The following is a 16133-nucleotide window of genomic DNA, read 5'->3' as shown; positions in this document are numbered from 1 at the left end:
CGAAAAAAATGTACAGTGTGTGCTTTGCAAGACGAAGAGCTGACAGCTTGGCAAATGTCAACATTTTAGTGTAGCGTGTTAGCCATGGGTGCAGCCATGGGTTCGACTCCCGCCTTCGGCTCTTTTCTGCATGTCCATCCCCCTTTCCTGTCACATCTTCAGCTGTCTTATAAGTTAAAGGCATAAAAAGCCTCAAAAATATAAGAAAAAGACAGGAGTTGCTGGTCTATCTGATTTGTTAGTCTGTGTAACAGTGTGAATTTGGTGTTTGAAAAAGTTATTTCTGATTCACCAAAGTCACACAATAACACAAAGTAACTGATCAATCCAGAGGTAAAAACATTCTAAATATAGTCTGCACGTAAACTGATATTGATTTTTTTTTTCGATGGACCTTCTTTAAGTGGCTAAAATACATTTTTCTGCTGACGCTGTCCACAGCAGTTCAGATAATCCAAACTATCCTTTTGATTGCACTTCATCCTGATGGGGACATGAATGAATGTGTGCCACATTGGGTGGTAATCCATCCAAAACCACAGGTAAGTGTGTCAGAACCAGAACTATCAACCTCATGGTGGCAGTAGAGGGAAAAGTCAGGGAATTCCCAAAGTCAGTAGGATACATCAACTGGCAGCTGGCAGCTAACTTTATTTTATTTAACCTCTATTTAACCAGGTGAGTCCCGCTGAGATTAAAAATCTCTTTTACACAGGAAACCTGGCCAAGACAGTCAGCAGCACAGAAAGTTATTGACACAAAGGGACAAACACAAAGGGACACAAAATACATTAAAATCAGAACTTTCTAGGATTCAGTTATGTGTAACCAGGTAAGCTAAAAATGTCCACATCCTATTGAATCTGCCTCTAATTCTTTCATTTTGGATTGAAAAGCATTTAACTTTTAGAGATTAGTTCTTGAAGCTTCAAGTCGCTCTGCAACAGATTCCAGGCCGAGGGTGCAGAATATACCCAAAAACAACCTCACAGTAGTTAGAGGAAATGTCAGAATGACCAAAGTAATTATGATTCATCCTCTGTGGATCATGAATGTCTGTGCAAAATTTCATGGTAATTTGTCCACTTATTAAGACATTTCAGTTTGGACCAGTGTGGTTGACCGCTCATCCCTGGAGTTGTGCTGCCGGTGTATCAAAATACGCAAGATATAACAAAATCCTAGCTCTCATATGTGTGAGATGCACAGTACTGTGGGAGATGAACTACTTCGAGTGTGACCACTGAGACGCTCGGTACCTTATTAGAGTTGTTTACCTTTTAACTTCTGGGATCATCTTTCACATGTTCACTGCTCTGTGTGTGCAGAAGGGCCCCAAAGCTCATTTGTGTAATGAGCTTAGCTTGAGCCTTTTTCTTTTGCTTTGATGTTGGCCCAAAGCTGTAAAAAAAAAAAAGAAAAAAAGAAAAAACACGGAAAAGAGAGGGGCGAAGGATGACTGCCTCATACCATCATTTACCTTTAGTTTAAGTCCAGATGTTGACCCGTTTCACCCAACTCCAAGCTGCTAGTCTGTCTTCGGTGATACCAAATAAAGCAGAGATGTGTTTTTGAAGACATGTCAGAGCTGTTGGAGCGGGGAAGCAGCGTGGCAGTGCCTCAGTCCCTCATGGCGTCCCCTGGCTTCTCGCCGAACCATCATCACACCCAGTCTTTGTCTTCGCAGCTGAAATAAAAACAGCCCCTTCCTCCTCGGTGGGGCCGTGTCTGCATCCTTGGCCGGCTTCCTGCCCGTGGAGCGGTGGGTCGACATTAGGTGAGAGGAGCCAGCTCCAGCAGAGAGCCACAGATCCTGGACCAGAGGAGGGAGGGAGTGACTCACAGCAGAGAGGATGAGTCAGGCGTCATGTGCTGAATAGGCACTCAACGGCCTCAATGGCCTCACTGGTTTCTGTTTGCACTGTTATGGTCAAAATGAGCCACCTTTTGTTGGTTTTCTCAGGCACGATCAGAGCTGTCTGCAATGTGGCTGTGCCTTGATTAGGTGGATAAACATTTCGGGAAATGTTTTTTTCCAACAGTGATCGATTTTTGAAAAAATATTTTCTGGTGACACAAACCCCCCCTTTATCTAATCGATAAAGCTTTCAGCCCAGTGAGTCACCACTGAAGGCAACCGTTCAGCTTCTGGACGGGAGGTGACCGTTCACTGTGATCGATCAACTTTTTCACACACGAGTTAAATGTCTTTTTTTTTAATGAGTTTCTACCATGCAACTCCTGTTCAGATGATTTCAAATAACCCACGCTGCATCGCCAGAAAGTTCCTCTGCAAAGGGCTCGGAGGAGAAACAAAGGTTCAGTGTAATAGTTTTTGACAGTTGATTTCCCTAACAGGACATTAAGGTCAGACATTTGAGTCAGCTGCAGAACAGCTTTCCTGCAGCTGGTGTCTTCTGTGACCTGCTTAAAGCAAGGCAGACACTTGCCGTAATAAAGGCTTTCACCCATGTCTCCTGGCAGAGTGACTGTCTCCTGAATGCTATAATGGAAATGAGATCTTGTGAAAAAAAAAAAAAAAAAAGCAAAGGGCAAAAAAATTAAGAGTTTCCTTCAAACGCAATCAGAGAAAAATATGACGTGCATGTGGCTTTCCTGTCAGGTCTGTCTGCTTCTCTTAGTGTGGAAGCCAATTTCTGCCAATGTGAGGAAAAAGGTCATGTGAGTCATTATGATGAGAAACTTCCTGAAAATATTGACCTGCTGTCTCATTATTTGGGGATACATCATTGGTCCTCATGCATGAATCATTCATACACACGGATATGACATATAATTGCACATGCCAACAATTTAAGAACTTTTGTGTTTAAAAATTGGATGCACCTGCTGCACCCCCAACAGAGAAACCTCTTCAATGAGGTTCCAGGGTGCTCATCCATGTTTGCCGTCCTTCTGAGGCATTTATTTCCCTTTCTTTTCTATTTTTTTCTGAGTGAATGTTACCTGTCAGATGTCATTGGTTTGCACATGGCACTGAAGTCTGCTGCCCTTGCATGGATTTATCTGGACGTTTCAAATTGTTAATTTGCTGACACACGTCTGATTTGAGATCAAACACGAACAGACGTCTCATGAATCCCACATAGGATTTTCTTATTTTCCTCTTAGTCCTTTGTTTAAGAGCAAATATAAGAGAAAAACTAGAAAACGTTCATACATGACGGCCATTTATTTGAAAGGTTCTCATTATTTTGAGATACTAGCTCATTACTTTTAGAAGTTTCCTCATTTTTTGCATTACAAAATCATTATTTTGTGGTTTCTCATTATTTCAAGATACCATGTTATTTTTTCAAGATACTAAGCCATTATTTCAGCATGAGTAAGTCATTTTGAGAAAGCTTCGGACTATTTCAAGATAGTCAGTCATTATTTTGAGATTCGAGAAAGTTTCCCACTATGACTAATGACAAGATTTTTTTTTTTCTTTTTCCTTTGCTTCCATGCTATAGCTTATCCTACTTCCATAATAGGAAGAATTATTTTTGCTCATTCTCTCATGTTCTTATTATGAACTCTGCTGCAGATATGAGTCAGTTCAAACTTTGCTGCGTCTGTTCCAGCCGACCCTGACTCATCCCCCCCGCGTCTCACTCTCACTCTCTCAGAACTTTGAGCTCTGAGCTCCAACTAAGAGGCATAACATTATTTTGTGATGATGTGCCCTCTAATGACAGTATAATAAAAAGCAAGAACACATTTGTTTCATCAGTTTTGACTTTACCTTGACTTAGGGTTTCTGCTGGTCCTTAAAAAATCCAGTTATTTCAAATTTAGGCCTTAAAACATCTCAAACACAATTTTGAATTATGATTTTACTTTAAAATTTATTGAATTGTGATGTTAACAATACTTTTATAAAGTTGCATTAACTTCAGTTTCTCTTTTAAATGTGTGTTTAGGGAAAATACAACTGCAAAACAAAGCCAACATTGATGCAAATTATGCATGTCCATTTTTGTTAATATGGATGTGAAATAGGTCTTAAACTGCAAACCTGAAAAGTCTTCAATTTAACAAACTTGCAGAAACCCTTTTAATTTTACTAACAACTATATGCCTCCTATCTTAATACCCATAAACACTGAGGGGAAGGCCTTTATGGATTAATTATCCCGGCAAATAATGTAAATGTAGAACTCCTAAAATGTGCAATTTTACCAGTGGGGTTAGTTTTATTGTCTTCTCTGTCTTCATCCCCTGCTGCTTCCTCAGATAATCTGTACTCTGCTGCAGGTGAGGGAGGCAGGCAAACGATACAAAACCCAGAGAGACATTTTCAAAACTATATGACATTACCCCTCTGACTCCTATTTATTCAGCTGGAGAAGGAGAGAATCACTCCTAAAAAAGCAAAAGAGGAAAAAACGAGTCATCCTTCCTCTTCGTGGATCCATCATCCGCTCCATCTTCCCCCCAGCCCTGGAAAATCCTTGGCCTCAGTGCCCGGGACTGGGGCAGGGAGGAGGAGGAGGAGGAGGAAACAATGCTTGGAATTTGTAAAAAACTTGAGTCATTCCCACATGTCAACCCCTGGCTCAGCTCCTCCTCCTCTTCCCAAACTCACGTTGCCTTCAGGTTCTCCTCTTTTATCTGAGTTCTGAAGTTGTAAATGTCACTATTGTTGCTGCCGGCTGAAACATGTAATCTAGTGCTTTCTTTACTGGATGTTTATTTTAGGAAAATACTCTGTAGAAGCAAATGTTAAGGCCTCAACAAACTGGGTGTGACTTTAATAGTATTTTACATCAGCTGCAAACAATTTGCATCAAAAACTAAATGGATGATTTAATACAGAAGCTGTTGGTGTCCTGAACTAAAAATTATCCACAGAGTGGAAGGGGGAAAATAGTTTTTCATGTGAACTTGGGTTCTAATTATGATTTAAATATTTCCAACTGCACCTGAAGGCAGCAGGAGGGGAGGGGATTTCCTCTGTAGCGGTCATTATTCCTTATGAGAAGCGTCATGTCAGTAAAAGACACGCCGACTGCACTCAACGCTTTTCAATAACTGTGACATGCACACTCTCACTGTGGCTTTGTACTGAACATCTGTTTGCTTCCTCTTCAAGTCAGCTGTCATTTCCATACACACACACACACACACACACACACACACACACACACACACACACACACACACACCTTTGAATAATTAGAACTACTTGAAATCAATTTTGCTTTGAAGTGTTGCCTCATAATTTATCATCTGTGAATGTGGCTTTTCATTACAGGCAATGCAAAGAAATGTGACAGGAAAACAAAGTATTGTACACAATCCCTGACAACTCTTAGAAATAAAGGTTCCAAAAGGGTTCTTCCTGAGGGGCAGCTTAACCCAGAACCAGTTGTTCATAAGGGGTTCTTTGTTCTTTGTAAGAGTGTTCCTTTAAGAACCCTACTCATCCAAAGACCCACTTCATCAAGGGTTTTTTGCATCATAATAAAAAGTGGTTCTCAATAGGATCCCCAAGGTGGGTTCTTTTTATGAATGTAAGAGGATTCTCAGTAGAACCCTCTGGGTGGGTTATCAATAAAACTCTTGGAATATAAAAAAGACTGAGTTCTTGTTTGCAACTGGGGAAAGTGGAAAGTTTCATAATAGAATCCCCAGAGAGGGTTCTGGATGGAACCATTACACCGCAGGTTCACTGTAGAATATTTTCATTGCAGGTTCTGGGTGAAACCTTTCACAGATGGTTCTAGGTATAACCTAGGTAGAACTCTCTGAAAGGGTTCCAAGTGGAAGCTTCATAAAATGCTCCACCGGGAAACAAAAAGGATTTTCCTGCAGGGCTAAACCAAAGAACCATTTACGTTTATCTGTATCATAATATAAAAGGGTTCTCTGTAGAACCCCCCAGGTGGGTTCAAGATAAAACTCTTGGAATATAAAGAGGTTTTTGTTTTGTTTTGTACGTGGAACGTTTCATCTGCAAAATAACTTTCACTGTCAAATAAACTTAAGTAAAAGTCAAATGTTTCCTTCTGATATTTACTGCTGGAACCTTATGAAGTAACACCAAATGGAAATACTCAAGAAAAAGCACAAGTGCTTCAAAATCATATTTAAGTAAAAGTATTTTCCTCAGTTGGTGGAGCATCGGCCCCGTATACCGAGGCTGTGAGTTCTCTGCAGCGGCTGTGTGGGTTTGACTCCTGCCTGTGGCCATTTGCTGCACATCAGTGTTTTCCTCCACTGGTCAGTGAACACTACTGACTGTATAAGATACCTCACCCAGAATGACTTCTGCATCCAGTGAGATGGTTTAAACAGAAGACAAATTACATGTGAAACTGAATAAATATCTTTTTCTCAGCAGATATTTTGTCTCATCAATGTGGGAAACACACGAGTGTAATGAACAATACTGACAACAACTAAACCTGAATTAATGTAGCTGGGATTATATTAGTTGCACCTATTCAGATCATTTACTTAAGTAAAAGTACTAATACCACTCTGTGAAAATACTCCACTACAAGTAAAAATTCTGCACCCAAAATCTTTCTCAAGTAAAAGTATTCAAGTGAACTTAAACTATAAAAAGTATAAGTACTAACTGTGTAAAAAAAAAGCTAAATTAAGCTAAGATAAATTTTACTGATCCCACACTGGGGAAATTCACGTTACAGCAGCTCAAAACAGTACAGGGGTTAGTGGTAAATAGAATACTGATAAAATGAAGGCAGAAAATAAAAGAATTAAAAAATATAAAATGTAAAATTCTAGCAAAAACAGCCAATAGTACTTTGCTTACCAGTAAACCATTATCAGGCCTTTATTTTGAAAGGGTCCAGTGCTGTGTCCATTGGTACTGATAATGAACTGTATCTTTTACATCAAACTCTAACTTTATTCACTCAGTGCTGCACGTCTGTGTTGTTCATGTTGTTCTTCACTGTAAAAAATCAAGTTTTGGACACTGCTAACAAAATATTAGCCCACAATTAATCACATGGCAATTCACAGTAAAAGTGCCCTACATAACACTTCTGACCATTCCACTATTAGAGAGGACAATATTAGGAGCTTATATCATTTGTGTCTGGCCCATGGCAGCACGACCAATTTCTCATGTGGCCCCCCATGAAAAATAATTGCCCAGCCCTGCTATATGCACTCTTTACACCTTGTATTTATACACATAAGGAAGTATTTGGATGTATGGGTATATAAATAGATAACTGTGCAGGATTATTGCATGCAATACACATGATGCTTAGCATTATTAGAAGAGAGTTTGTTTTTTCTTGTTTTTTTTGTGTGTGTGCAAATGTATATGCCTGTTCACACACACATATATGGGGGTATGCATATAAAACAGGTAAATTATTTTTTTCTCTGTTACTTATTGTAAATTATCTGTTATTGGTTTCATCAACACTTTAACCTATGCATTTCTGTCATTACTTTTTTGCCTACCAGGATGCTGCTAAAATGTCCCTCTTCTTTTCTCTTTTCTAAGAATATAGTCCATGCAATTTATTATTTGATTTAATATTATTATATGTTTAGTGTTTTCTTGTAAAGGCAAACTGGTTATCAATAGTGTTTTGAACTCCAGAAGATGTTTTGTGAACTCATACTACCATTTTTTTTTATGACAAATTCAGAGCAAACAGGTTGAATCAGGAGCCACAGACGGTTTTATTCGGTGTGCCTTGTAAATTGCGCGTTCACGCGGTTCTCCCGGCCTGCCCAGTATCCCAGTGCGCTCGCTCCCGCGCCGTGCTTGTGGAAAAAACTGCAGCGAGCGGCTGTTACTGGAGCCACGCAGAGAGAGAGGGAGGGAGAGAGAGAGAGAGGAGCTGAGTGCGAAAAATCACTGGCTCTGCCAAGAGTTGAGCCAAACACACTCGGATTTTCGTTATTCCTGCCGGGGACGACCTTGTCCAAACCGGGATTAATGGCTGCCAAGAAGTGGTAGAATCGACGGGGAGAAACTCGGCGTCTAAAAGGTGAGGAAAAGTTAGCGGAGGGCTCCTCTTTTTTTCCTAAATTGAAAGTGTCTCAGCTACAAGTCTCGTCAGTTTCCTTCGGCTGCCAAGTTCCAGTGTGTACAGCGGGGGAATGTCGTGTCTCCTCGGGTGAAGCTAGCGGCTTTCAGACTTAACATTAGCGCTAACTACACGCGAAATGTGCGCAGTCCTCGTCCGGGACAAGTTGCTGCGTTTCAGCGATTTGAATGAGAGCTAATTACTGACTGCGTGCTGACTGACTGACTGACTGACTGACTGACTTCGTAACGTTGCAACAAACCAAACCAAACCAAACCTAGCTGCTGCTGCTGCTGCTGCTTCTGCTGCTGCTTCTGTCACAACTTCAGTGAGTCTGGTAACAACAAACAGGGAAACAACCCCGTTTGTTTATAAATGCGGCGCTGCTTGTTTTGGGGTTTGCGCAAAAGTTAGTTCGGCGTTCACCTGGTTTGGAAACGAGCCCGTAAAGAAAGACAACTTCTCAGTGTTTACAGCGTGGGACAGCCTGGGTTTGACTCAGCATAGCAGACCTAACAGGGTCCATGCAAGGACCACCAGTGTCTTACAGAGGGAGACAGTGTTAGATGAGACATAATTCACTTTTTTTTAAATCTGTTTTTATGCTGTTTTATTGTATGTGCGTGCACTAGGGCTGCAACCACTGATTTTTATAGTTTCTTCATACCTATAAAATATCAGAAAATGGTGAAAAATGTTAATCAGCATTTCCCAAATCCCAGGATGCCATCCTCAGATGTTTACTGTCATGAAGGAGTGAAGAAACCAGAAAATATTCACATTTAATAAGCTGGAATCAGTGAATTTTGACTGTCTTCTCTTGAGAAACGACACAAAACTGATTAACAGATCATTTAAAGATTTGGTGATTAATTTGATAATCGATTAATCGTTGCACCTCTAGTGTTTTCACTTAATAAGGAATTTGACTCCAGTTTGTCATGGCTCTCATTGTACTTACTAGAGCTGCACAATGTAGTAGAAAAGTCATATTGTGATTATTTAACTGAAGTTGCGATTGCGAAATGTGATACGATTTGTGGGAATTATAATTTTTGCATTGCAAATAACTATTAAAATTGTGATGTCCTGATATTTGTAGGTCTGTTCCAAACAAATATGTTTTCTTTCATCTGGAGAACAAGATTTTTAGGTTGGGGAATCTATAGTACATAAGTATAATGTTGTTTTCTCACACGTCGGTCCTTTTTCCAAAAATTGCGTATTGGTTCCAAGTTGTGCGATTTGGATATCGCACTTGGCTATATTGCGTTTTTGATAATATTGTGATTAATTGTGCAGCCCTAGTACTTAGAGATGCAGAGTAGACATAACAGCTAGAAACAAGAATAATAAAAACTAAACAAGTAAAGATGAAGAGTAGACAGGACTGCTATGTACATAAGAAGTCAGCCGTTATGTCATTTAGTCTGGTTCTAATAAATTAAAAGGGAAAAATGATAATATTTACAAAAAGTGTTGCAAATTAAATTAAGAAAATAAAGTAATAACAGTCTGTATCATGTTAAAAAAGACAACATATATGTAGATGGCGATGTGGCCAATATGTCCGTCAGGCTCTAAGATAAAAATATAAATACATATAAGATGCACCAGTAACCAGAAACATTAATACAAACTCTATGTAGAAGTCAAGTGTGAGCAAGTTGTAAACATTACAAGTAGTGCAAAAGAAATAAATATTACACAGAGTAGATTATTACATGGATAGATCAAAGCTTGGAAATATATTGATATTGGATATCGTTAGACGAATATCAGCGACGTCTTCTCCTGGTTTTAAAAGCTGCATTGTTAATATTTTGTGAAGGAACCAATAGTCATCTGTACAATACTGTTGTAATATCGAGGTATTTGCGATATTTGATTTTGTCCCATTCATTATGGCCCAGCCTCACTGTTGTTAGTAGTAGTTCTACAGTAACGCCCTACTCTGTAAGATCATCACGTGTTTGCACAAAATGTGTAAATGACAAATATTTAAATCTAAATCCTACACCCAGGTCCTTTAAAAGAAATAGAACATATTTATATAGATTGGAGTTATTAAAAACTAAATATTCATTTAAAGGTGTCATTTCTTCCTGGGATTCCCTCTACAGGTGCAGGGCATCATCCCGTCTTGTCCTCCTTTTCCATCAAACACCTGTCTTCGACCTCAACATTACACAAGACAGACTGACATGTCAAGACTGTCATTTACACAAGACTCCAGATTGGGACATCTGTTAGCTAGTGTGCAACATAAATGAGCTGCCACTGTCTACATAACGCCAGGCTTTGATACTAGCAATAATTTTAGGCATGGAGTCATGTTCTGAATATTAGTTTCTCTCTGCGCCTTTGAATCAAAAGCGAGAGTGCACGAACAGCTTACAGCATTAAATAGCACACAAAATATTGCAGAATACTAATTTTCTATTAAAAAAAAAAAAGCTCCTCTAAATTGCAGATTAATGCCGCCTAAAAGAAGATGACAGACATAAAACTTTGAATGGAGGCGTGTGAATGAGCAAATTTGAGGTTGTAGATGAGACACGAACATTTTTCAAATGTGACCTTTTGAGTTCTGAATCATCCAGAAGCTATTTGATCTGACAGACAGCTGCTAAAAGTTCAAGAATAAATCACTGAACAGGCACTTTAATGATAAGGTAGCATTATCTAAAATGTAGCTCTGGTTCCCATTATTCTGTAGTACGAACCAGGTCACATGCAACAGTGACATTAAAACTTCAGTTTTGTTGTTCAGAGCAGGATTGAATTGGTATCCTCTGATAAGATGATGCTCTGTGTGCATGTGACGGGACTGTGGCTGTGATGTGGAGTTTTTAAGTGCCTTAAAAAAATATGCAAAGTTGCTGTTTGCAATGATTGCTCAGTGTCAGTCATGTGAAGATGAGCCAGATCACATTATTCTTAAACATTACACATTTAACTGTCCATCTAAACACCTGTCAGCTCGATCGTTCTGAACTTTGTGGAGAGCAAAGCGAAATAGGCACCAGCAGAAAAAGATATCAGCAGAGAAAAAGACTTTTCTTTAAGAAAGAAGAGTCAAAATTCTCTTATTCCAGCTTCTTAAATGTGAATATTTTCTGGTTTCTTTACTCTTCGAAAATAAACGGAACATTTATGGCTTGTGGGCAAAACAAGACATTTTTGGATGTCATATTTATAGACCAGACAACTAATTGATTAATCAGAGAAAATAAGCGACAGATTAATTGACAGTGAAAATAATCGTTAGTTGCAGCCCTGCAGGGGGCCGTCACTATAAGAAAATACATAATAATATGTTAATTCCCTTTCCAAAGGTGGAAAAAAGAGGTGCATATATTATTATTGGCATCAGCAATTGACCACAGTGAGTTAAAAAACATCAGCATATCGGATATTGTCAAAAATCAAGTATTGAGCATCATAGCATCACAATTTACCAGTGACGGCTTCAAAAAAAATCTTGTTTTGTCCAAAACTTTAAGACGTTCTGTTTGCTATCATATAAGCTGTCTCAGGAGTCTGCAGCCTTTTCTCTCAAAAGAGCCTTTTTTGTCCCCAGAAAAAGACAAAAAAAAAATCTGTCTGGAGCTGCAACTATTAAACTCTCTACTATCCTCAGATAATTTTTTTTTTTTTTTTGCATTTGGCACCCATGGGTAGCTGAGGGAGACTCAAGACGAGCAAAGACAGCAAAATTCAGAGGAAAAGGCACCGAGCCATTAGCAGATTTCAGCTGATGAAATATTAAAAAGAATATTACTTTAAAAAATGGTGTGTATGCTACACATTTTTACAATTGGAGAACGTAAGAAGACTTTAGGCCTATAACAATGATAATTAAATTGTAAAAAAAAACTATTATTTATTTTCTTATAATTTTGTTGTCAGAGCTGCAGGGAGCCGCTGAATGCAGCTCCAGAGCCACAGGTTGGCCTGTCTTGAAGAAAAGCTGCAAATTCACACACGTTTGGCATTTTCTTGAAAAATTATTGTTATTATAGTTATTATTGTTGAAATTATTAATCAGATTTTAAAAAAAAGTTGCAGATTTATTTTCTGTCAGGCAGTTAATCAATTAATTGACCAGACATTTCAGTTCCAGTTTGTCAGTGAGCAGTGGAGGACACAACGTGTGCTGTACACATCAGCCAGATAATTTTTTCTACTAAGTCACATGTGTGGGTCAGACCCCTGTCCAAGGTGGACTGTCAGTCCCGGTGTCTGGACACGAGCATGTGGGCTGAAAGACACAAAACATTGTCGGCTTTAGGGGAAAACATCGGTATCCCACCCTAGAATCCAGTATCAGTCAAATCGTAGTCACATTTCTGCTGAAATCCACAACATATTTTATTCTTGTGCAACGTTAGGTATTGAATCCTTCTGTTTATGTGAAGAATGTGTTTGTGAAAGTGAAACATTCTTCAGTTTCAGTGTCACAAGTTCAGGCCAGTGAAAGCTGAAGTGCATCAGCGCCGTAAACCTCGGCCCATTCAAAACAGACACTGGGCTCCTCTTGATAAATGAGATGTTTGTTCTTTGTGCATTCATGTGGGACTGTCAGTTCTTGTTTTCACTTGCTCCTTGCTCCTGTTTTGATTACTGCTCGTGAGTTGACAGTGTCAACGGAGGCGTCTGACATTGTTACTTCTTCACCTGTTTATGGCAGGACCCGGGGGGGGGGGGGGGGGGGGTTTGCCCAAGATCTCAGATTCGCCTTCTGATAAGTGTCCTGCGGATGTCTGTCCCCCAAAGTATGTAGGACAAATATTTGTTGGATTGTTTCCTACTTTTCTGATCTGAGAACATACCTGACATTCTTTGTGGGGAGCAACAGGATGATAGTGTTTTGTGGTGATCTGATTTCGATCTTTCTATTTCGCACGGCTCTGAGAGGTTTTGTGTTCACTGTGTTTGACTGATAAAGTCTGACAGTTGTAGGATATGCGCTTAAATCATCTGAACGTCTCATGATGTTTCCTGTTTCATGGCAGCTGCTCACCAGTGACAAGTATTTTATTTGCCTTTCACCTTTCTGTTTGCCCATCAAAGAACCACAGCTGGAGTATTGATCTATGCTATTACATCAGTGTGTTAAAAGAGATGGCATGAATGTGACATAAATTACCTTTCCCATTACAATAGGCTCTTTTTGTGCTGTAAAGGAATGTCACTGGTGACTCGCTGGCCTCGAGGCGTATCGTGAAATGGCAGTGCAGTGAGACGTACAAAATCTGTCCCCCTTCGCATTGTGAGTTGCGGTGAAAGTGGTTTCTGTTTGCCAGAAAGAGCACTGACCCCGATTTTTCACCTGAAACGAGCCTAATCAGTATTTGGTTATCAGAAAGATAACCACACATGTTTAGGAAGCGGATGTAGGTGCAAGTTGTCGATCAAACAGACTGTAATCTTTGGATTAAGAATGATAAAGCAGAAACTCTTTGCTTGGTTGTCTCTGAACAACAAAATTATCGCTAGTTGCATCCTTACATTATACTGCATAAAACTGTGACTTCCAAATGTTTTACTTTGGAATCACAATCAATGTGATTGGTAGAAAAAATGAAATGTGTTTGAGAAATAAAGAAAAACATTAAGATCTTCTAACTGTGTGGTGTCAAGCAGCAACAATTAATTGATTACTTATCAACTATTAAATTAATCAGCAACTATTTTGATTATCAAATATTTGGTTTGAGTAATTTTTAAAGGAAAAATAGCCCAAATTATTAATATTTTCCAGTTTCTTTGTGCCTTCATGACAGTAAAGTGAATATATTCATGTTGTGGGCAAAACGAGACATGTGAGGACATCACTTTGGGTTCTGGGAAAAAGACAATTTACATTTTTCACGGTTTTCCTAAGTTCTAAAGACCAACAAATCAATAAATTGAGAAAATAATGGACAGATTAATTGTCAATGAAAATAATCATTAGCTCCAGCCCCAGTGCTGTCTTAACTTGATTTCAATATAATGTTTTTATTATTACACTGCAGGGCCAACAGAGATATTTATAACCTGGGATTAAAGCCAGTGTTTGCTCATCAGAAACCATTCCAAACGTGCCTGTTAGCCAAAATGAGTGTCACAAACATTTGTTCTTGGGAAAATTTACTGACATAAATAAGAGGTAATTTTTTTGGTTGACAGTATGCGTGTGTATGTGTGGGCTCCGAAACGGATCCGTGAAGGAAGTGTCATGTGACACCATGACCCCTGACCTCTCCCCTCTTGCCCTGAGCCGGGGCTTGAGCTCGGTAACAGGTGTGACCCAGAGGTCAAGGAGCAAACACACATGCACACTCGCACTGAAAGAGGGACAGTAGTCTTAAACACAATCCTGTTACCGTAGTTTTGAAATTGGGTGTATTTGTACAAAGACATGTATGTTTTTTTTTACAAATCTGTGACTCAAGCCTTATGAGCTCAGCATACAAACTTGTCAGTGTGATACCTCTGAAAATCCTGCCTCCCAGTCCAGATCCACGCACCTCCTTTTCCCGAAGTGTCTTTGAACGGTCCCTCCTCACTCCGGGGGCTGCTTCGTCTGGACTCTGACCAGTCCGCGGCAAGGGAAAAGTCAATTAACAATTTCTTTATCAAGATCAAAGACTTGCATTCAAATTTTAGTTTCTGATATTCTTGCAGAGGTCTGGCGGCAGTAAACTGTTCGTCTTTATTACATTATCCTGCTGACAGCTTCCCTGGACACATGAATTAATGATCAAACCGAGCAGAAATTTTGCTGCCAACGCCTGTCGTCAGTTGGCTGAGAATGCCGGCCTTGTTTAATGATCGGTTTGTGATGTATACACAACAAAAATATAGATGCAACACTGTTGTTCATGAACTGAAATAAAAAATGTAAGACTTCTTCTGTGCACACAATAGGTGTATTTGACTATTTCACACATGACTACAGATACCTTTTTTTTTTTCTTCTCAGGAGGGCAACATCATGACCCGTCTCTGATTGGTCTCTATTTGCCCCCTAACCAATTCGGACGGGTCATGACTTTGCCCTCTGGGGGAAGAAAATCAGCATCTGTAGCCCTATGTAAAGTAGCCACAGTTTATTATTTTTTCCAAATAAAACCGGGCATATTATAGTGTCCTTTTTTGTGACCAGTCCAAGGCACAGCTGTGCAATAATCATGCTGTTTAATTAGCATCTCTTTATACCCAACCTGCCAGGTGGAGGGATTATCTTGGCAAAAGAGAAGTGCTCACCAACACAGTTTTTTGATAAATTTGTGGGCAAAATTTGAGAGAAATAAACCGTACATATGTTACCTTCAGCAAAAATAAGTGTTGTGTTTCTGTTTTTGTTGAGTGTATATATTTAATGAGATTGGTAACTAGGATTTGGGTCTGAAGTTCAGCATAACTTGGCGTCTCCAAATTAAGGTCTTCGAGTGCACAAAGTTCAGTCTCACTTCACACTTTCCAAATGTCACACTCTTTGTGACAAACAACATTGTTCCCTTTACACACCATCACAGATTTGACCATGTAGTCGCTCCACTAAACAAAACACTCCAGGTTTCAGAAGGTCAGTGGAGCCTGATAAAGTGCAGTTTGGGCTGGAAGCCATGTGTAAAAACTTCAGCCCTGTTTGCAATAAAAGCAGAGCCGCAACCGTGTTGCTTTTTGTTTTGGGTCTCTGGCCTTGATGTGATTCGTGTTGGCAGCTCCTGGTTGTGGTTTATACCGAGTACATTTTGCAGCTATAAGGCAATAACATTGCACCTACTAAAAGTCAGTGTGGTGTCATCTGAATCATCCAGGTGTGAAGATGTCAGAACAAATTAAAGTAATCCTCTGGATTCAAGTCACCCAGATGAATGGTGAAATATTATTTAGCTCCACAATAAGTTGAGTAGATTAAAGAACAGAGCTTATTGTGTTGAAATTATGAATCATAAACTTTATTCTTTAATTGAACGTTTCTGCATTTCTTCATGAAGTTAGGGCCGGGGTGAGTCATCAATGTAATCTGCGTCATCGATTATGGAAACATGTTGATTTGCATAATGTGCGTTGACTCGTGGCTATGAACTGCTGCGCCTGCAGAGCACA

At 39.4% G+C, this 16133-nt stretch overlaps 1 protein-coding gene across 1 annotated transcript in view; it reads left to right on the top strand.

The window, feature by feature from the left end:
* The first annotated feature begins 7827 nt into the window (after positions 1-7827).
* The window catches only part of peak1 (pseudopodium-enriched atypical kinase 1), a 149541-nt gene continuing 141235 nt past the window's right edge, over positions 7828-16133 (top strand). Inside the window, exon 1 of the mRNA XM_084733784.1 lies at positions 7828-7988. The gene's annotated coding sequence lies outside the window, so the exon portion shown is untranslated. The remainder of the gene's footprint in view (positions 7989-16133) is intronic.

This window comes from Lutjanus erythropterus, chromosome 13 (genome assembly GCF_056507025.1).
Source record: "Lutjanus erythropterus isolate fLutEry1 chromosome 13, fLutEry1.hap2, whole genome shotgun sequence".
NCBI lineage: Eukaryota > Metazoa > Chordata > Actinopteri > Lutjaniformes > Lutjanidae > Lutjanus > Lutjanus erythropterus.
Note: the sequence above shows the minus strand (reverse complement) of the source record. Positions and strands in the feature narration are given on the sequence as shown.